The following is a 21552-nucleotide window of genomic DNA, read 5'->3' as shown; positions in this document are numbered from 1 at the left end:
CTCTTCCATCTATTTAGGTTTTCGGTGATTTCTTTTAACAATTTCTTGTAGTTTTCTTTATATAGGTCTTTTGTCTCTATAGTTAAATTTATTCCTAAATATTTTATTCTTTTGGTTGCGATTGTAAATGGAATTCTTTTCTTGATTTCCCCCTCAGATTGTTCATTACTAGTGTATAGAAACACTACAGATTTTTGAATGTTGATCTTGTAACCTGCCACTTTGCTGTACTCATTTATTAGCTCTAGTAGTTTTCTGTAGATTTTTTTGGGTTTTTGACATATAGTATCATATCATCTGTAAACAGTGATAGTTTTACTTCTTCCTTTCCAATTTTGATGCCTTGTATTTCTTTTTCTTGTCTAATTGCTCTGGCTAGAACTTCCAATACAATGTTGAATAACAGTAGTGTTCAGTCTTGTTCCTGATCTTAGAGGGAAAGTTTTCAGTTTTTCCCCATTGAGGATGATGTTAGCTGTGGGTTTTTCATATATTCCCTTTTTCATTTTGAGGGGGTTCCCTTCTATTCCTATCCTTTGAAGTGTTTTCAACAATTTTTTATTTAGAGTCTGTTTTGATTAACATGAGCACAGCCGCTCCTGCTCTCTCTTGTTTACTATTTGCATGGAATATGATTTTGTATCCTTTCACTTTTAATCTATTCCTGCTTTTAGATAAAGTGTCTTGTAAAAAGAATATAGTTTGATCATTTAAAAGATTCATTCTGACAATCTTTGCCTTTTATTGGAGAATTTAATCCATTTATATTTGAGTTAGATACTCAAAAGGAAGGACACAATTTTCCCATTTTGATATTTATTTTCTACATAACTTTTTATATTTTTCAATTGCTCCATTTTGCCTTCTTTGTGTTTGTGTTTCTCTAGTGTACCACTTTTATTCCCTTCTTTCCTTTTCTCTATTTTAAATTATTTTCTGAGTGGCTTACAATTGGCATCTTAAATGTATAACAAAATATTTTTAATTTGCCCCAAGTTAGTTTCAGTGTATACAAAAACTCTGTTTCTACATAGTTCTGTCCCTTACCCTTTATGTGTTATCGTCACAAATCATATCTTTTAAAGTCGTGTGCCATTAAGATAGATTTATAATGAAATTTTTGTGCGTTTTTTCCTTTTAAATCCTGAATGGGTTTAAACAAAGCAAAAATACAGTAATACTGGCTTTTATATTTACTGATGTAGTGACCTTTTTATTGTGTTCCTTATTTCTTCATGTGATTTCAAATTAGTGTCTAGCATCTTTTTATTTTAGGCTGTAACTCTATGTTAGCCTTCACTTCCTGCCAACCTAGAGTCTAAAACATTGCTCAGAGGTGAAAGTTTCAGGTCCTCCCATGTCTGCTTAAGCACATGTCTAGCCCTGGGCATGAGTGTGGTTTTATAAATTCTTCAGTTTGTACAGGAACTTTTCAAATTCTTTATTCTTCCATATAACTCCTTCCCTAGTCTTTTCGTTCCTAGGCATGAGTGTGGCTTTACAAATTCTTCAGTATACGCAGGAGCTTTTCAAATTCCTTATTCCCCTATATAACTCCTTCCCCAGTCTTTTCCTTCCTAGGCCTTTTGGTATGTCCTCTGCCTGCCCCATTTGTTATCCCTTATACCAGGCGGGTACAGCTAATATATAACTTGAAATGCCTTCAACAAACACTGTTTGGGGGCTTATTCCAGCCCAGAGGGATTTCAAATGGGGCAAAATTTAGACAAACCCCTGAGTCAATTTCTTATGAAGCTGCCAGACTGGTCAATAACTGTAACAACAACAAAAAAAAACCCCAAAAAACAAAAAAACAAACTGTAACCACAATTCTTTGACAAAAATGTCCATATTGCCCCTCTCATGCTAGCAAGCTACAACAGGAACCGGGGTAACAATACCCACAGTTGCCTCTGACCTGGAAAATGGGAAATGTTAGATGGGTAAGTAAAAACGCCACAGTGCTCCCTTATTGAAATTTAGCAGCTTCTTTCTTCATTAAGTGGTTCCCTAGTTGTTGTAAGGTTTTGATTAGATTCCTGAGTCCTGAGGAAAAACAAAGAGGACTCTATTAATTTTTGCCACTTAATTATTGCTTTAAGGGAAGGACAGATATTTGGATTTCCCTATTCCATTTGGTGACATCCTGTGCTGTTTTGAAACTGTTATGTACTCCAGAAAAGCCATGTTCTTTTAATCCAGTCTTATGGGGCAGACATATTGTTGGGTGGACACTTTGATTCAGTTTTCATGAAGATGTGATCTCCACCCATTCAAGATGGGTCTTAATCCATTTATTGGAGTCTTATAAGAGGAGATATTTTGGAGAAAGGACAGATGCTTGGGAACAGATTAAAATGCCCCAGGAGATGTGAAGTTAAGAGATGAAATCTAGAGTTTGCCTCAGAGAAACAGACCACAGACTCTTAGAATAGGAAAACACTCCAGGAAAGGTAGAAGGACCACAGGAGCTGAGAGAGCCATTTTGAAAACCAACCCGGGAGAGAACGGCCAGCAGACATTGCCATGTGCCTTCCCATGTGACAGAGAAACTCGACATGCTCAGCCTTTCCTGAGTGAAAGAAAGTCATCTTTTTGATGCCTTAATTTGGACATTTTCATGACTTTAGAACTGTAGATTTGTAACCTAATAACAGCCAATCCATTTCTGGTATATTACATTCTGGCAGCATTAGCAAACTGATACACATTCCTTCCGATGATACTTTAAATGCAACTGGCAGGGGACATATTTAACCCCCCTTATCCTGAGCAGAACCCAGGGAGTGGGAGATCTAGAGTCTAGATCCCTGGTGACCTTGGAAAATGCATTGCCCCTCTCTGGTCCACAGTCTTCCCGTCTGAATGACGGGGTAGACATTTCCTCAGGCCTAAACCTGGAAAGAGATATGTCACATACCCCTCACCACTTCAGGGATCACAGCCTCACTCCTCTCCCAGGTAATCTTTTCCTTCCTTAGGGTTCTAGAATGGGAGCTGCCTAGATAGTGTTTTTTTTGTTCACTTGCCTCTAGGCACATGATGCCCCATCCCAACCCTATTCTGCCTCAGAGAACAGCCAAGTGTAGTAAGGATGAGCAGATTCTCATGGCCCTGGAACCCAAAGCTCCTTACCTTCCCCATAACACAGGGTCAGGTAAATAGAAACCAAGCCACCAAAATTTTAGCTCTAAAGTGACCTTGGAGTGGCCACTGACTGAGCTGTTAAGAGTCTCCCCTAGCGTTGCTGACTGTATATGTAGAATGGAATGATATGTTAATATTTTTGTTTGTTCGTTGTTAATTTTTTTAATTAATAAAAAAAAGAGTCTCCCCAAGGGGCCAAGAATAATCCATCCCAACCTACTCAGCCAAATCCAAATCCAGCTAAAGTGAAGTACCCTTCCTATGTCCACACCTTCGTTCATGCTGTTCTGCCATCCAAGACCTCCTTATCCATCTTTTTGCTTGCACTACATCCTCACCTGGTGCAAGCAAGCCCTCCCTCCCCATTTTCACATGGCCTTTGCTTGTTATCATCATTGGAGTATTGACCCAACACTGCAGGGCATCTAGTTGGTATAGCTCTACCAGAAGGGTATATGTTCCAAGGGTACTTGACCTCACCCCTTTTCATTTGTAGTGCCTCACTGGCCTGCTTCAGTGATAGGGCCAACACATGCTAATATTTATTAAACATATCTATTGAACTTTTCTGCATTATACACTGTTCTAGCCACTGGGGACCCTGGTAAGATAGGCAAAGGTCCTTGCTTCCTTGGAGCTCATAATCTTTTGAGGAGAGAAAGATGAGAAGCAGATAAGGAAAAATGTGAGATAGCAGTATGTGTTCTACAGATAGAGTAAATAGGGTGGTATGATTGTGACCAGGAAGCTGTCATCAAGGCAATGCTTTCTCCCAAAGACTGGTATTCTGGGACTGGCTGCTGGTAAAAATCCTTGGTCCATAGCTTATCACATGGCAAGGCCCATGTTAGCATCTCCTGGTCTCTCCCTTCTCTTCCAGGTTCCATTGATGTTTAGCTTCTTGAATCCTGTGGCTTTCTCTCCCTATGTCTGAATTTCATTTCACTTATAAAGGACACCAGTAGTAGCCTTAAGACCCATCCTGATTGAGGTGTATCACACCTTAACTGAAGTAACCTCATCAGAAGGTCCTACTTACAATGGATTCACAGCCACAGGAATGGATTAGGTTTAAGAAAATGTTTTTCTGGAGTACATACTGCTTCAAAGTATCATCCACAGTAATTTGTGCTGCATTCTGGGGAACTTTTGCCCAAAAGCACCTTTTACACCTTTGCCAGGGCCTTCCCTGGCAGTGGTTTCCTCAAGACTATGGAATCTGGAGGCAGAGCTAGAGGGCACTTCTCTATCTACCTGGGTAGCTGTCTTGGGTGTTCCCACTATGCCTTATGCTGCCCCTGAACTTTCCACCCTATGCCTAGAATTATCCTCCCCTGAATTTTCTCATGGTTCTCTCTAGCATTCTTGGTATTCAGGTTTCAGCTCACAGGTCACCACCTCAGGGAGTCCACACCCAATGCCTCTGCTCTCCCACACAGGTGTCTGCTTTATATACTTTTTAGCACTTATTAGAATTTGAAATTATCTTCTACTGTTTTGTCTTCACCATTTAGAAGGTAAGCAACTCAAGGGCAGAGACCTGCTCACTCTTATTCAGTGATGTTTCCCTATGGCCTAGATCAGCATCTGAAATATAGTCAAGGGATAATAAATGTCTGCTGAATGGACATCTGCATTGGGCAGGTTTTAATTAGTTACAATTTACAGCTTAGATAACAGACCCAAATCTTCCAAGTTCAATTTTGAGCATAGTTCATTTATTTCAGTGCCTGATACAAGTGTGGGCTCTGGACCTAGATGGCCTGCACTCCATCTTCTAGCCAATAACTCAAGTTATTTACCTCCTGGCCTCAATTTTTCCATTTTTGAAATAGTGTGATAATTGTATGTGCCTCACAGGGTCAATGTGAAGATTAAATGAGTTAATATCTATAAAGTGCTTACAATTACGCCAAGCATTCAGCACAGCATAGGGCCTGGCACAAGGGAGGTACCTAGTAAATAAATGCTGAATGGGGTATTTTATGGTGCAACCAATTGTACCAGGCCCTTGTTAGACATTAGGGTAGATGAAAAGCCACCACCACCACCACCATCAACTCAAAACACCTCTCAGGAGATTACAATCTGGGAGATGAGAGAAATGGTGTACAAGTAGAAAGTTAAAAAGCGCAAGAATGGGATGACTTTTAAGAAAGCAATGCAACTCTGTCACCGCAGAACCTGATTCAGTGGGTGTAGGCAAGAAGTGTAGCTGATGGAAGAAAGATTGAATTAGCCTCATAGAATGCGGAGATGAAAAAGGCAAAAAGAAGAAGATGTTTTTCCAGGTTCATGGTGATAGAGTAGACCCAGTCTTAATTTCTGGTTAATAAATGAATCACTGGTGAGCCTTGCCTTTGCTCAGCAGAAAGGTCATAGATCATTTAGTCTACCTTGAAGGCAGAGCCATCAGTAGGCAGGTGCGTGTGCAAATCACTCTAGGGATCTCCCCAGTCCCACAGAACCTATTTCCCTGCAGGTGGTTTTGGGGTACCATGAACCCCAAAATTGGTTATGAGGGCATAACGTCATCCAAGTTGTCAGGGAGTTCAAGGAAGGCAAGGAAGGGAGGGCAAGGAAGAAATGATGTCACAGAAGGGCAATGGCAGCCTGGAAGGAGGGAATGGAAGGGGCTTCTATCACTGGGGGAGCTAGCCTAGGCCTGGCTCTTGTTGTTCCAACTTCAGTGATGGGGAGGAAGGTAAGCGGGGGCCTCTGATTTTTGTACCTATGAGTGTCTTGTGCCTTTTGGGGGGGATTAACAAAATCTCTTCCCTAAGTCTCTGGGCAAACGTACTGTTCTTTTTCTCCTCATTTTGGCCATCTTTGGGGCGCTTCTCTGACCCCCTTTCAATAGTTGAGGCTAAATCTGTTTTATGTTTCACCTAGGGAGCCCAAGTTTAGAGGAGGACTGAAAAAAATGCAAGGCAGGGAGTGCAAAGGGGTCAAAGTGATCATCTGACCTCAAGATGCTCAGCGCACAGACAAAATTTCACTCAGATGTAAATGACTGATATCGGAATTGAGAATGGAAAGTTTGAGAACATTTTTCAACAGTATGATACTTTTGGAGAATCTTTCTGCAGATCTAAGTTCCCATTGATAGTTTGAGAACACATGCTTGTATTTTCATAAACTAATTTGCTCTGAAAATAAGTCTGGTATCTAGAGAGGTGTAAAGGCCCAGTAGAAAAAGGAGGTAGGGAGGAAAAAGGATTTTTTTTCACCTTGATTTTATGAGGAAAATAAGCAAAACTTTCAAGAAAAGTTTCCCTTTCTAAGATTTTGATCATCTCACCCATGGTCACTTCTGGGGAGAAGGAAGAGAACCTGGGGCTGTAGTGGAGAGAAGCCAATACAATACACTCCCATTGGTAACTGGAGCCACATAGCAGTAATTTTCAATTTAGGAGAGGAGGGGAGGAGAACTTGAACCCTTAACTTCCCCCTGAGTGTTCGTGATCAAGAAAACCCTTCCTGTCCTAGCTTTTCTTCTAGAGAATTCTGAAGACAGGTTCAACAGCAAACTGCATGGAAAGTAGGGGTTGAGGGAGGAAAGCCGAGTGTTACATGGTCCACGTCAATTTCAGGAGCTCTTGGGGACTGCGTACAACCCCTGTAGGAGGCATGAGAGTAGTAGCAATTATCTTTAGCAGCAACAGCAATAACCGTGTCCCAGTGTTGATTTCTTTATCTCCGTGCCTCGCACTTGCATCATCCCTCAATCCCAACAACCCTCTGAGGTTGTCCTCAAGTGAGGGTTGAGGAGGAACGGAGGCTCAATCTCAACAACCCTCTGAGGTTGTCCTCAAGTGAGGGTTGAGGAGGAATGGAGGCTCAGTTGAGGCATTAAATGGCCAGTGTCTCGTTGGCGGCTAGCAGCTGGCAACTTACAAACCCGTTCCGTTGGATCCGCCCTTGGAATCATTCCCAGGCAGGTTCTGTCCTGGGATTGTTCGAGTCTCATTCACTCCTGCAATAGTCCTTTGTAGTAGATAAACGGTTCTTATCACGGAGGAATCACCGTCCGCCCGGCGCTGGGAAGAATGGTCTTTGGTTGGCTCTCAGCGGAACTTTCCTTTCGGCAGTAGTTGTTCCCATCCGGGCTACCGGCGGAGCGGGCCGGTAGGGGGACGCTTTCTGGGGCGGACCGCAAGCGGAGGCTGCGAGCGCCGCCGCCGGAGGAGATCGAAGATCGGTCGGAGGTAGCCCGCGGCGTTCAGGCCTGGCTTGTAGCTTCCCGCTGCAGCCACCAACCCTTCCTCTTCGTCGCAGACACAGAAAAGGCCGGTGCAGTCGAACGCGCGGCTGCTCCGCCCTGCTTGGCCCGGCGCGGCTTTTAGCCGCAGCGCGGAAGGTGAGAGCCGGCGCCGGCCCCCCGCCGCGGCCGCTAGTACCAGCAACAATGGGGGTCGGGCGGGGACGTGGCCCGGGTCCCTTGGCGCACAGCAGCTTGGCGCTGCAAACCGGTCTCTGCGGCCTGGGCCTGTGGGCTCTGGGTCCGACTGCGAAACTCCAGTGGCAGGCGACTCGGCGAGGGTTTTGGCCTCGACCCCGGCCCTTGGTGACTCGATGTTTGGGATTTTTGTAACCGGGGATGGGAGTCGAAAGGGCACGGAGACTTCAGTCTAGTGGCTCTGCGCTCTTGGCGCTGTATGCAGGCAGGCGCTCCGGAGGCTGAGCGTGGCGTGGGGTGAGGTAGGCTGGGGATGGGGGAGGGGGAAGGAGGAGGGGGCTTGCGATTGATTCCAGGGCCTCTGCGTGTATTGTCCCTACCGCGCATCGGGATGCGTTTGCCCCTGGAGACTGGCTTGGGGGAGAAGAGGCATTATTAGTTCACCTTCTCTGAGGTAACTGGTGATTAGGTCATGGAAGGGAAGGAATCGGCTGGGCACAGGAGCTTGGATCCTCCGGGACCGAGATGCGCCCTGGTTCTTAGGCAGGGAACTTGTCACAGGAATGTCACGGTGAATACTGTTGGCTTCCTTGGCTGTAGGATGAGGCCGGTTGGAATTTGATTTGGGGAGCGTAGAGGAGGGTTGGTAGGCTGCTAAGGTTGGCGAATCAGCTATACATGAGCCATGCTGGTGGCAGCCTAAGAATAAACAAGGGGAGTTTGCAGAGTGGGCTTACTTATAGAGAATGACCTCTTACTGCCCGGGAATGGGTGACTCATTTGTTAGAATTCTTGTCGCTTCCTAGGGGATGTAGCTGCCTATATTGGTGGCTGGGTGCTGAGGTGGATGGATCTGAGAGAGGGGTTTGGGGGCCATATGAGTTTTTCCCCTAAGCAGAAGACGGTGTGGAGGCTTCTTCTTACTCCCAAGTCAAGGATGGTATTTGTCATTGACAATATTTTAAGTGAAGAATTTCCGTGTAGTATCTGGATCCGATGCTTTCCTATGTTCCTTTTTTTTTGTTTTCTGCCTTGTTTTTGATCTGTGGCTCTTACTTTCTTTTCAGCACTGTGACTATTGTTTGTAATGATTGACGAGCTTAGACAACATGGACTATGTAAATTCTAGGGGTTTTCAGTCCAATGCTTACAAATCTAAATTAATTTAAAAGCCTATTTTTACTAATCTGTCATTGTTTAATATGTGCAACTGTAGAGATAGATGAAAACCCTAGCAGTTCATTAAAAGTTCTTCCTATTCCTAAATCCATGAAACTTCTTTTTTTCTTACTTCCATAAAGTGATTTTGTTGAGTCTGTTGAATCTTAGTGACTGTCATTTCACTGTTAGCTCTTACAGGACATTATTTCTCTGGAAGTATTACCCATCTTCAGTGAATTTGGTCTGTAAACTGTGTCTCCCTTTGACGTTTTGTATCATTGAAAGATGGTGTCTAAATTTCCATGTTGAGGCCTGCAGCTGTGTGCCAGTGCTCTGTATGTATCATTCAGGCAAAAGTTGGTGCCTTGTCTGTGAATGAGATGTTAAAGGGAAGTCTACACAAGAAAAAATAGTATCAGAATAATTGCGCCTTCTAAGTGGGTAAGAAGAAATGCTTAATTGATCTAGTATAAATTTTTAGGCGAGATAAATCCTGACTATTTGTAGTTGCAATGATAATTCCCATTCTTCTTAGGATCTTTTCCCTTGATTTAAAAAAAAAAATCATTTATTTCCTTTAGATTGTGTTTTTTTTTTTTTTCTTTTTTCTCGCTCTCTTAATTTCCATTCTTTCATAAGCCAAAATCTATTGAATTATGTCAGACACTGTGCTGGGCACCCCTGCATCCTACATGGGGGAATGGCTATTTTTGACATTTTAAATAGTGGCAGTTCCTAGTTCAGAGGTGGTTGTACATCTATCAAGAGAGAATTGATTCAGGTTTATCAAACTTTTTTACTCAGTAAAGCTGTTGAATAAAATTTTTATGAGGTATAAATTTTGATTAGTGATAATTGATTACACAATGTCTCCATGGGAAAAGTTTCTAACTGTATATTCACATTGATATGGAATTGTTTTTTTTGCATTATTTTAATTAAACACATCTGTTAATCTTAATGGACACTCTTGTGGACAAATGATAAGGTAACATTTCACTTGTGTGTATGTGTCTTGATGAGCAGAGATTTAAAAATACTATGTGCTCGGGTTCGACAGGAAGCCATCACACTTTTCTTCCCACTGGTTTTGGGAATGTGAGGGCCTTGCTTACCCTCTTTGTATGGCCATTGCAGTCTGTACAAATTTCATTCATAATCACACTGTACTGTTAAATTTTGGTATTTTCATCTGTTTTCCATACCTAGAGTGTGACCTACTTGAGAGTAGGACCTTGTCTTATCTGTATATCCCAGCATCTAACTATTTCTGGCACATAGTAGTTACTCAGTGTATTTTGAGTGAACAAATGAATGATCTCTGCTTGTGAAATGATAGGAAATTATCCTTTCTGGAGCTGGTGGTATGATAAAAGCTCTGGCTTTGTGACTGTATCAGGGCCTGGCTGAAGGAGTGCCTTTGTTTCCGCATTTCCAGTTTGCTAAAGGCCGGGCCCTTTACTTTGCTGTGAAATGTGTTGCTTATTCCATATATTAATGTGTTTTGAGACCAGAGGGCTGTTACTTGCTCTATTTGGGTCTTGCCAAAGTTTTCTTTAGAATAGAATGTGATAGTACATGGTTGATGTTATCTAGATCTTCTACTCCTCATTTAACTGCTCTGAACACTTTGGTCTCATGTGAAGAGAAGTGACTAGACAGTACCACAGGGTCTACAGATAACTACTGGTCATCTACCATCTGCCTGGGAGTGGTTAATGGATTTAACACTGGATGTTGGGACTTTCCTTGACTGGTGGACCTTTTGGAGACCCAGCCAAGCTCCATGTCTCTATATTCAGGAAAAAAGATTATTTATCCTAACTTTACTCAGAAATTTGAACTCTGTGACTCCAAAATTATCTGTACTAGTTAATTTTGCTGCTCAGTGTAATACTGTTTTCATACTGCAACAAATATTCATTCATTAGAAGGCTGTTTTTTTTCTGAGTCATTTTTCCAGAAGGTTATGGAATTGTGGCAATTCATTAACTTACCCACTTGGTTCTTCTTAGTGGTAAAACAAGATAAGAATATACTTTTTAAGTGCTTTGATTTAGTTTTCATGGTTGGGCAGACTACATAGAAATTCCATGGAAGGCTGGGTGTTAGGAGCCCTATCAAAGCCTACATATTTTTTAAAAAAATATATCTTTATTGAGAAATATCTACACATGTACGGTCCAACCATATTATACAATCAGTGGCTCACAATATCATCACATGGTTGTGTATTCATCACGATGATTATTTTTAGAACATTTGCATCAATCCAGAAAAAGAAATAAAAAGGAAAAAAAAGAACACATACATCCCATATTCCTTACCCTGCCTTCTCATTGATCCACAGTATATCAATCTACCCAATTATTACCCTTTATCTCCCCCTATTATTTTTTTTATTTATTATCCATATATGCGTTTGTAATCATCTAGTCCATACCCTGGATAAAAGGAGCATCAGACACAAGATTTTCACAATCACGCAGTCACACTGTAATAGCTGTATAGTTATACAAAAAAGAATCAGGGCTACTGAAACACAGTTCAGCAGTTTTAGGTACTTCCCTCTAACCACTCCTGTACACACCATAAACGGAAAAGGTGTGTGTTGTGTGTGGTGTATAAAATGTATGAGAATAACCTCCAGGATAACCTCCCCAACTCTGTTTGAAATCTCTCAGCCACTGAGATCAAAACCTACATAATGCAGTTATTCTTCCATGCAAGAGATAAACATGGCAGATTGTAGAAAAATAAAGCCATGAAAAGTAATTGTAGATTTAAAAAATGAAATGAAATAAAAAGGAAATACATAAGGCATTTCAAATTTGGTAGCATCTGTTAAATTGAAGACATTTTTTGTGAGCATGTTTAGATGCTGAGAAGGACGTTGCTCTAATATAGGTGAGAAGCGGTGAAAACATGGGCAGTTTCAGCCAATGCAGGCAGTTGAAGGTATTAGCACCCACTTACAGTTTTATAGCACCATCAATGATTAATAATATGTAGGCAGAATTGAAAAATAATGTTTGTTTTACTATGATTACATCTTACATAGGTATGATGTTATAGTTAATAAAACACTTTCATATACATTTACTTTTCTCCACCCTCCCAACAACCCTGTGAGACAGATATCCCTATTTTACAGATGAGGAAGCAAGGAAGAGGTGTAGTGGTTTGCTTTCAAGTGCACAAAACCAGTGAGAAGAAAAGCTGGGACTTGACAGCAGGTTTTCTGATTCTTATGTTTAGAATCACGTCCTTACAGGATAGTGTTAGGGCTTCAGTTTGGAATGACAGTCACCCTTTTTCTCAGGCCTCTGATCAATGGAGGATGCATACAAAGAAGGAAGTGTCACATAGGTAGTGGGGTCTCTGCTCTGTTATCTGCAGCCCATTAACTCCCCTGGAAGAGTTAGGTAGGGGGAAGAACCTAAAGGAAGCCCCGGCCTCCTCACAGATCACTAGAAAAAGAGTGAGGACTGGATGGAGATTGTTTTGCAATTGAAATACAGTGACTCTCCCACTCCCTCATGTTAACAGGTCCAGGGTTTGTGCCATGTACTGCCAGCACAAGTAGGGGTCTTTTTTGTAATGTGACGTATAGAAATTGGAACTTAAAGGGGATTTGGGGTAAAGAGTCCTTCAGGTGTTATTCTGGCTTGAGCTCAGGCTCTTTGCTCATTGTGCCCCTCCAATTCCACTGTCTCCCCTCCCTCCTCCTTGCCCCCATCTCTACACCTTTCTTCTAGTGTTTCACTACCTCCTACCCTGCCTTGCATGCTTGCTCACTATGGTCTACAGTTTCAGTGCTGCCTTTCTCAACATCTTAGAACCCTTCGCCTGACTTTCTGCTCTGCCTGCTGTGCCAGTGTCCATTCCTGAATTCTCCCTGGTTTTACTTTCTTTGCCTTGATGTCTCCTACTGTTTCTGGGGAGTCAAGAAAATGTGCTGTTTTGGTTGCCAGCGGTTACCACTATCTCGTGTGAGGTGAGCCATCTCTGCCCTTTGGGATCCTCCTATGATACCTCCTCAACATCCCATTCCCCACAGCAGCTGCTTGTGTATTTCCCAAGGCTTGTTCCTGTTTTCCTCAGGCATCAGACCAGCCTTCCATCTCCTATATCGTTGGCCTGTTACCTCATTGTAGGGCTTGTGCTCCCTAATTTTTCCCTTTTCCTTTCTATTACCACACTTTCATCAAATGTAGTCTTTCGCTTTGGACAAGTCCTTGACTTTTTTCTCTTACTACACAAGTAATATATGGCATTTTTAAAATAGTGAAAGGAACCATAATCCTGTGTTTCAGTATTAATCCCCATTAAGAATTTAGACTATGTTTGTTTGGATTTTTTCCTGTGTTTGCTTATATATGTGTATGTTTACTTTATGGTAATGAAATAATTCCTTTTTACAGAAATGGGATCATAACAGATTTCTGGGACTTGCCTTTTTTCACTAATTGCCTTTTTTCACTTATGGCTTTTATTTTGGGCACTTTTGTGACACAAGTCTTTCTCATATTCTAATAGTTACATAGATTACATTGCACATTTGTATAATTTATCTAGTTTCCTGGTGATGGACATTTGTTTCCATTTCTTTGCAGTTACAAGTGTTCTTGCACATATATCTTTGTAAACTTTTTGTATATGTTGTATATATCTTTATATACCTTGTATGCTTATTAGTATAAATTCCTAGAAGTGGAATTTCTGTGTCAAAGGTTTTGCATGTTTACAGTTTTGCTAGATATTACCAAACAACTCTCAAAAGGTATCAATTTATGCTTCTCCCCTAGCACTGAACATTATCAATATTTTTCTACAACTTTTATATTTCAAAGTATACTGGAACAAGTAGTTATAGAACAGATTTCGGAGTTTAATATGTGGTACAGTTCCACAATTTCAGGTTTTTCTTTCTAGCTGCTCCAAGACACTGGCAGTCATACTCATTTGTTAAATCCTATCTTCTCCATTATAACTGCTCCTTCTCCCTTGATCCTTCTCTCAATCTTTAGGGGTATTTTGGCTATGCCTGTTTGAACTTTTTCATGTTGGAAAGAGGTGTCATTAATCTCTGGGACACAGGGATGGAACTGGTTGATGCTCTTGGAGAGGCTGGTCCTTCTGGATTTCAGAACTTATCTGGCCTGGGAACCCATTTGAAGTGTGTATGTTTCTGGCAAGTAATCTATTTTTTAATTGTTTTTATTGTTATATATTCACATACCATGTGTTCAAACAAACTGTACAATCAGTGCTTCACAGAATCGTCATATAACTATGCATTTATCATCACAATTGATTTTTTCTTTTTTGTGAAAAGTAACATATATGCAAAAAAGCAATGAATTTCATAGCACATTGCAACAATTAGTTGTAGAACAGATTTCAGAGTTTGATATGGGTTACAATTCCACAATTTTAGGTTTTTACTTCTAGCTGCTCTAAGATACTGGAAACTAAAAGTTATCAATATAATGATTCAGCAATCATACTCATTTGTTAAACCCTACCTTCTCTGTATAACTCCACCTTTGATCTTTCTTCTACTCTTTAAAGGTATTTGGGCTATGCCTATTCTAACTTTTCATGTTGGAAGGGGCTGTCAGTAATATGAGATAGGGGAATGGAACTAGTTGATGTTCTGGAAAGTCTGGCCCTTCTGCATTTCTTGCATGGAACCTTTGTAGAATCTTATATAACGTCCTAGGTGTTCTTTAGGATTGGCAGGAATGATTTTGGTTGGTGTGGTAGTTAGGTTCAGGTGTCACCTTGGCCAGGTGAAAGTTCTTAGTTCTTTCTGTGGCTGTGGACCTGAGCCAGTGGCATGTGAACCTCATCTGTTGCACATTACATCTGCAGTTGGCTAGGAGACATGCGTGCTGCAGTGAATGATGTTTGATTTAATTGGCTGGATACTTAAATGAGAGTGCTCAAGCACAGCCCAGGCAGCTCAGCATATCTCATCTCAGCACTCGCAGCTCAGCATACCTCATTTCAGCACTCGCAGCTCAGCTGAGGCCTTTGGAGATGCAGAAAAGAATCACCCTGGGGAAAGATGCTGGAAACTAGAGACCTGGACAGAAGGCCAGCAGAGATCGCCCTGTGCCTTCCCCTGTAAGAAAGAACCTCAATTGAAAGTTAGCTGCCTTTCCTCTGAAGAATTATACGTTAACTAAATAAATCCCCTTTTATTGAAAGCCAATCAGTCTCTGGTGTGCTGCATTCTGGCAGCTAGCAAACTGAAATAGTTGGGGTTTGGCAAGCTATGATAGATAGCAATGTCTAACTGAAGCTTGCATTAGAATGACCTCCAGAGTAGCCCCTCAACTCGGTTTGAATTCTCTCAGCCACTGATACCTTATTTGTTACATTTCTTTACCCCTTTTTGGTCAGGATTGCATTGTTGATCCCATGATGCCAGGGCCAGGCTTATCCCTGGGAGCCATCTCCCATGCCGCCAGGGAGACTTTCACCCGTAGATGTCATGTCCTACATTGGAAGGAGGGCAGTGATTTCACTTGCCCAGTTGGGCTTAGAGAGAGAAGCTACATGTGAGCTACAAAAGAGGTCCTCTGGAAGTAACTCACAGGCATACCTGTAGGTAGGCTAAGTTTCTCTGCTACATGCATAAGCTTCACAAGAGCAAGTCTTGAGTTCAGGGTCTTGAGACCTGTTGATTTAGGTGTCCATAATGTTTGAGACAGTATGAGGGGTTTTCCCAGTAGTAAAATTTAATAGTTCCATATTTTTTCTCCCATCCCTCAAGGGGCTTTGCCAATACTTTTTTGATTATCTGTTTAATATACTCTGGGATGTTTCCAGGCATTACATTAAGCTGTACAGGATTAAAGGCCCTCATTCTTATTTTGTACTCCCTGTGTTCATTATTAATATTGTAACCATTGCCGATTTGAAGGGGAGATAACTAATTTTTTGAGCATCTTTTCTTGTGCTTATTTCATATATACATTAATTGTCTCTTCAATATGTTTTTTTTGATTTGTGAAAATTCATTGACTATTAGGAGGATTAACTTTGCTGATCATCATCATATTTTATGTATTATATACTTAATCCAAGCCTAATCTCTTTACTTGAATTAACCCTTGTAATTCTTTCAACAACCCAGTGAAGGTCACTATTAATTTTCAACCTAATTTACAAATGAGTAAAGTGGATCCCAAAGGAAAGCCTTGCCTCAGTGGTGAACTGGAATTTAGTCATATGGCCCAATGCGAGCTCTTCCCACTTAACTGTTATACTATATCACCCTTCATGCATTCCGGTTTCACAATTTTACTCTCCCTTCATTTATCCTCTAAGAGATTGGGAATTTTTAACCCTTTCTACTTGGGTTTCTTCCATTCCTGTTTTTTCATAAATTATCTCCTTTCTAGCATGTTTCATCACGTATCCTCCCTTTACTCCCCTTTTATTTTTACCTACAAAGAACCAAAGGACCTTTGCTCAGCTCTGGGGCCTCTCAAGCTACCCTAGCCCTCTTCTTCCTGACTTTATCTCTTTATTTAAATAAAGTGCAGTTTTATTGCCATTTCCTCTCCACCTTCCTTACTCATATCTCTCAATCCTTTTAGTCTGGCTCTGGCCTGATATTTCTCCTGAACCCTGTCTCTGAGGTGAATGCCTGGTGGTCTGGACTGAAGTTCTTTTTCTTCATGTTCTCTCCCCTGTTCTAACTCCTTCTTCCCACCATTCCTGCCGCATAACGATTGGACTTTATATTATGAAAAATTTCTAATGTATATGCTAGTAGAGAGTATAGTATAATGAATCCGTATCAGCTACTTTCAGTAATTACCAGCCTTTTCCTAATTTTAATTATTCTCCCCCACTTTTTTTGTCATAGTTTAAAAGCTAATCCCAAACATTGTCACTGAGTATGTGCCTCTGATTAAAACATTTTATTTTTTAATGTCACTACTATACCATTTTCTTCCCTAACAAAAATGAATAATAGTTCCTAAATAGAGACTTGATTTTTAATCCTAGCTTTAATATTTTCTGTTTATCTTGGAAATTTATAAACTTGTTTTCCCATCTTGAAAAGGGAAATCATGTGAAGACATGATGATAATGCCTACCTCATTGGTGGTGTTGTGAGGTTATCTCATTTATTCCCACATAAAGTGCCTTGTGGAGTGCTTTATCCATGGTGGGCTCAAAATGTTTTGTCTCTGTTTTCATTCATGCATTCATTTGGCAGATATTTATTGAGCACCTACTATGTGTCAGTTGAAGAGGAAACACTTATTTGGCCTCTAGGATCCTGTACTATCTTCTTTTTTTTTTTTGGCATGGGCAGGCTCTGGAATCAAACCTGGGTCTCTGGCATGGCAGGCAAGAATTCTGCCACAGAGCCACAGTTGCACCACCTGAATCCTGTAATACCTTGATTCTCTTTTTGCCTCACAGATGTACATTTCCCAACCCCATTTCCCTTTGTTTGGATGTCGCTGCAACCCAGGCTTTTCCTTTTCTACTTCTATTATCTTTCTAATCTGGCCCTTGGCAATCTATCTTTTCTGCTCCCACAGCTTCAGGGGACTCAATTTTATAACTCTAACTATGGGCTCTTTACAACTCTAACTATGGGCTCTTTACCGAACCACAAATCTACATTTCATCCTGGTTTTGGATGAAATGTGGCTTTGAGGACTAGTATGTAGTACACTAAATTGAGTCTGCAGACCAGGGCTCTACCTCAATCTTGGCCGCTAACTGCATGACTTGGGCAAATCAGTCACCTGTCTTGAGCTCAGTGTCCTCAGTCAGAAAGATGAAAGGGCTGAACTAGAGTCTGAAGTCCTATCCATCTCTGCGACTCTGTTAGCTATGAAAATATGGTTTCAGAAATATCCTACTCAGCATATCTAGAACCACATTCATCATCCTATCCCCCAACCAATTTCCAACTTTCCTAGCCAAGTCTCTCCAGAAATAAAGGCTTTATTTACCCTTCTGGCTCTTCCTTCTCCTTTATTGGCTCTTCCCAGAACACTCTTTTGCCCCTTTTTAGCTCCGTGTCTGAATTCACATTGTTTTCTCTGACTGGAATGTTCATTCTTAACCCTGTGCTCCTGCTGATATGACTGTATGATCAAGATGATGGAGTGAAAAACTTCAGGGCTCCATCTCCCCAAAGATGGTGTGAACAGTCACAAGAACTGGCAAAAACATCTTTCACAAAGCTCCAGAAAACAGTTAAAGGATTGCAATAACAGGGTGAGTGCTGAATCAAGAAAAAGAAAACTTAACAGTGATAGGAATGGCTGCCTGTGCTGGTTTGAAAGGAAGTATGCCCCCTAAGAAAAGCCATGTTTTGATATAAATCCCATTTCTTAAAGGTAGAATACTCCCTATTCAATACTGTATATTTGAAACTGTTAATGAGATCATCTCCCTGGTTGATGTGATTTAGTTAAGAATGGTTGTTAAACTGGATTAGGGGGTGACATGTCTCCACCCATTTGAGTGGGTCTTGATTAGTTTCTGAAGTCCTATAAAAGAGGAAACATTTTGGAGATTCGGAGAGACTCAGAGAGAGCAGAGAATGCTGCAGCACCACAATGCAGAGTCCACGAGCCAGCAACCTTTGGAGATGAAGAAGGAAAGTGCCTCCCGGGGAGCTTCATGAGATAGGAAGCCAGGAGAGAAAGCTAGCAGATGATGCTGTATTTGCCATGTGCCCTTCCAGCTGAGAGAGGAGCCCTGACTGTGTTCACCATGTGCCTTTCCAGATGAGAGAGAAACCCTGAACTTCATCGGCCTTCTTGAACCAAGGTATCTTTCCCTGGATGCCTTTGATTGGACATTTCTATATACTTGTTTTAATTGGGACATTTTCTCAGCCTTAGATCTGTAAACTAGCAACTCATTAAATTCCCCCTTTTAAAAAGCCATTCTGTTTCTGGTATATTGCATTCTAGCAGCTAGCAAACTAGAACACTGCCATTAAACAAATAAGAAACCACGAGTGTTAGAGAGGATGTGGAGAAATAGGAACACTTCTTCACAGCTGGTGGGAATATAAAATGGTATAGCTACTGTGGAATATAGTCTGGTGGTTCATCAGAAAGCTAAATATAGACTTAGTTTTCTTGGGCTTATAAAAATACTTGTATGAAAAGATACTTCCTTTTCTTTTTAATGATATCATATCTTACGCTGAACTTTTAGCCATTGGGTGATTCAGAAACATCTCTCTGTAAGTTTCCTCTGGCTGCCATAATAAATGACCACAAACTCAGTGGCTTAGAACAACACAGATTTATCGTCTTTCAGTTCTGTAGGTCATAGTTCCAAAATCAGTGTCAGTAGGCTAAAATTGACATGATGGCAGGGCAGGGTTCATTCTGGAGGGTTTAGGGGAGAATTCGTTTCCTTGCCTTTTCTTGCTTGTAGAAACAGCCTATATTCTACAATGCAGCAATTTCAGTACTCACTATATACCCAGAAAGTCGGAAAGTGGGGACTTGAACAGATACTTGCATGCCAGTATTTACAGCAGCGGTGCTAAAAGATGGAAGCAACCAAGTGTCTCTCAGTTGATAAATGGATAAATGAGATGTGATATATACATACAATGGAATATTATTCAGCAGTAAGAAAGAATGAAGTTCTGAAACACTTGACAACATGGATGAACCTTGAGGATGTTATATTGCGTGAAATAAGACATGAAAGGACAAGTATTGTATAATCTCACTAATATGAACTAATATGTAAATGCATAGACATGAATTTAAAATCTAGAATATAGGTTACCAGAAGATAGAATGAGGCTAGAGAATTGGGAGCGTATGCTTAATATGTGCAGAATGTTTAACTAGGTTGAACTTAAACATTTGGAAATGAATAGAGGTGATGGTAGCACATTATTGTGTGTAGAGGAGTGCTGAATTGTTTGTTAGTGAATGTGATTGAAAGGGGTAGTTTAGAGTCATTTATGTCACCACCCTGGAAATCATGGGATTGTATAACACAGTGAATCTTCTAGTGGACGATGACTGTAATTAAGAGTACAAATGTTAAAATATTCTCTTATGAACTAGAACAAATGTATGACACCATTACAAAGACTTAATAATACAGAAGAATGTGGGAGTAAATGTACCTATTGCAAACTAAGGACTATAATTAACAGTAATATCTTAATATCTCTCATCAACTAATAAATAACCACATCAATACTGAGTCAGCTATAGGGAGAATAAGGGGTATGAGATATTTTGGGTTTTCTTTTATATTGCTATTTTTGGAGTAATGAAAATATTCTAAAATTGTAGTGATGATTATACAACTATGTGTTGATAATGGGAGCCATTAATGATATACTTTGGAAGGATTGTGTGGTGTGTGACTATATCTCAATAAAATTGCATTAAAAAATGCTGAGTTGAACATTTTTAGAGCTAAAAAAAAAAAAAGTGGCAGGATCTTGTAGTGCCCTGGCTGGCCCTTCCTCTATCCCTTCAGTTGGTTCAGAGCTGGCTGGTGTCCCCAATGTGGATACTTGGTCCCTGGTCCTGGTCCCAGAGGAAGCATGTGTGTCTGGTCCAGTCTTTCTTAATGGCCGCCTGAGGAACTGAGCTAGAACACTCATTCCAAGCTCACCCTCCTAGAACTTGCCCTGTATGTAGAAGGCTGCTCAATGAGCTCTTTTACAGAACAGTATGGGAGAGCAGCCAAGTTATAGCTGCCTGGGGCAAGGGATTGCTGGCTGTGGGACATATAGTACAGTGCCCAGGACCATGGGAAGCAGTGACATTTATCATCATTTAAATTGTAGAATTCCTAGGGCCACGCGTGATGCCTGTACAGAAGGAATCAGGGAGGTCCTTATGCTTTTGCCTGGAGCTATTTTCTGAACTCATTGCATAGATAAGCCCTGAAGGAGCACATGGGCACAGATCAGTCTGCAAAGACTGGGAAGGGTATTCTTTTTTTTATAACCGTAGCTGGGTACAGGCTTAAATAACATGCCTCCCCGCCCTCCCCCCAGTCTAAATTTCAGTGATAACCTAATGTCAATGTCCAGGTTTTCATCAAAAGATTGTAAAACATATGAAAAAACAGGAAACAATGTCAAGGCAAGGGAAAAGATTAGAGCATTAGAAATCATCAATGAGGACGACCAGATTTAGGACATACCAGATCAAGACTTTCAAAAAATGGCCCTAAATATGTTCAGAGAACTAAAGGAAAACATGGACAAAGAACTATAGGAAATCAGGAAAACAATAGGTGAATATAAATAGAGTATCAGCTGGAGATGGAAATTATGAAACAGAAACCAAACAGAGCTGGGGACTACAATAACAGAAATTAAAAAATTCCCTAAAGGAATTCAACAGCAGATTGAAATTGGCAGAATAAAGGATCAGTGAACTTGAAGATAAAGACAATTGAAATCATCTAGTCTGAGGAGAGAAAGAAGAAAAGTGAACAGAGCCTGAGGAACCTATGAGACACCATCAAGCGCAATAATATACACAGTGGGATTCTCAGAAGGAGAGGAAAGGGCAGAGAATATTTAAAGGAATAATGGTTGAAAACTTCCCAAATTTAACGAAAGAGATGAATGTACACACTCAGGATGCCCATTGAACTCCAAACTGGATAAACCCAAATAGACACATATTGTAACATATAATCAAATTGCTGCATGCCAAAGAAAATTCTGAAAGCTGCAGGAGAAAAGCAGTGTGTCACATACAGGGGAACCTCAATAAGATTAAGTGCTGATCTCTTATTAGAAAACCTGGAGGTAAGAAGGCAGTGGGATGATATATTTAAAATGCAAGAGC

General features: G+C 40.8%; 1 protein-coding gene across 12 annotated transcripts in view; it reads left to right on the top strand.

Annotated features, from left to right (window-relative positions):
* The window catches only part of RAD54L2 (RAD54 like 2), a 244199-nt gene that overhangs the window by 57297 nt on the left and 165350 nt on the right, over positions 1-21552 (top strand). For 4 of the 12 annotated variants that reach the window (XM_077129156.1, XM_077129142.1, XM_077129144.1 and 1 more), the window contains exon 1: positions 7289-7507. The exons of the other annotated variants lie outside the window; for them this stretch is intronic. The gene's annotated coding sequence lies outside the window, so the exon portion shown is untranslated. Of the gene's footprint in view, positions 1-7288; positions 7508-21552 lie in introns of those variants that run through there. 12 annotated transcript variants of the gene reach the window in all.

The sequence above is a fragment of the Tamandua tetradactyla genome, chromosome 15 (assembly GCF_023851605.1).
Source record: "Tamandua tetradactyla isolate mTamTet1 chromosome 15, mTamTet1.pri, whole genome shotgun sequence".
Taxonomy (NCBI): domain Eukaryota; kingdom Metazoa; phylum Chordata; class Mammalia; order Pilosa; family Myrmecophagidae; genus Tamandua; species Tamandua tetradactyla.
This window is presented reverse-complemented; position numbering and strand designations above follow the sequence as displayed.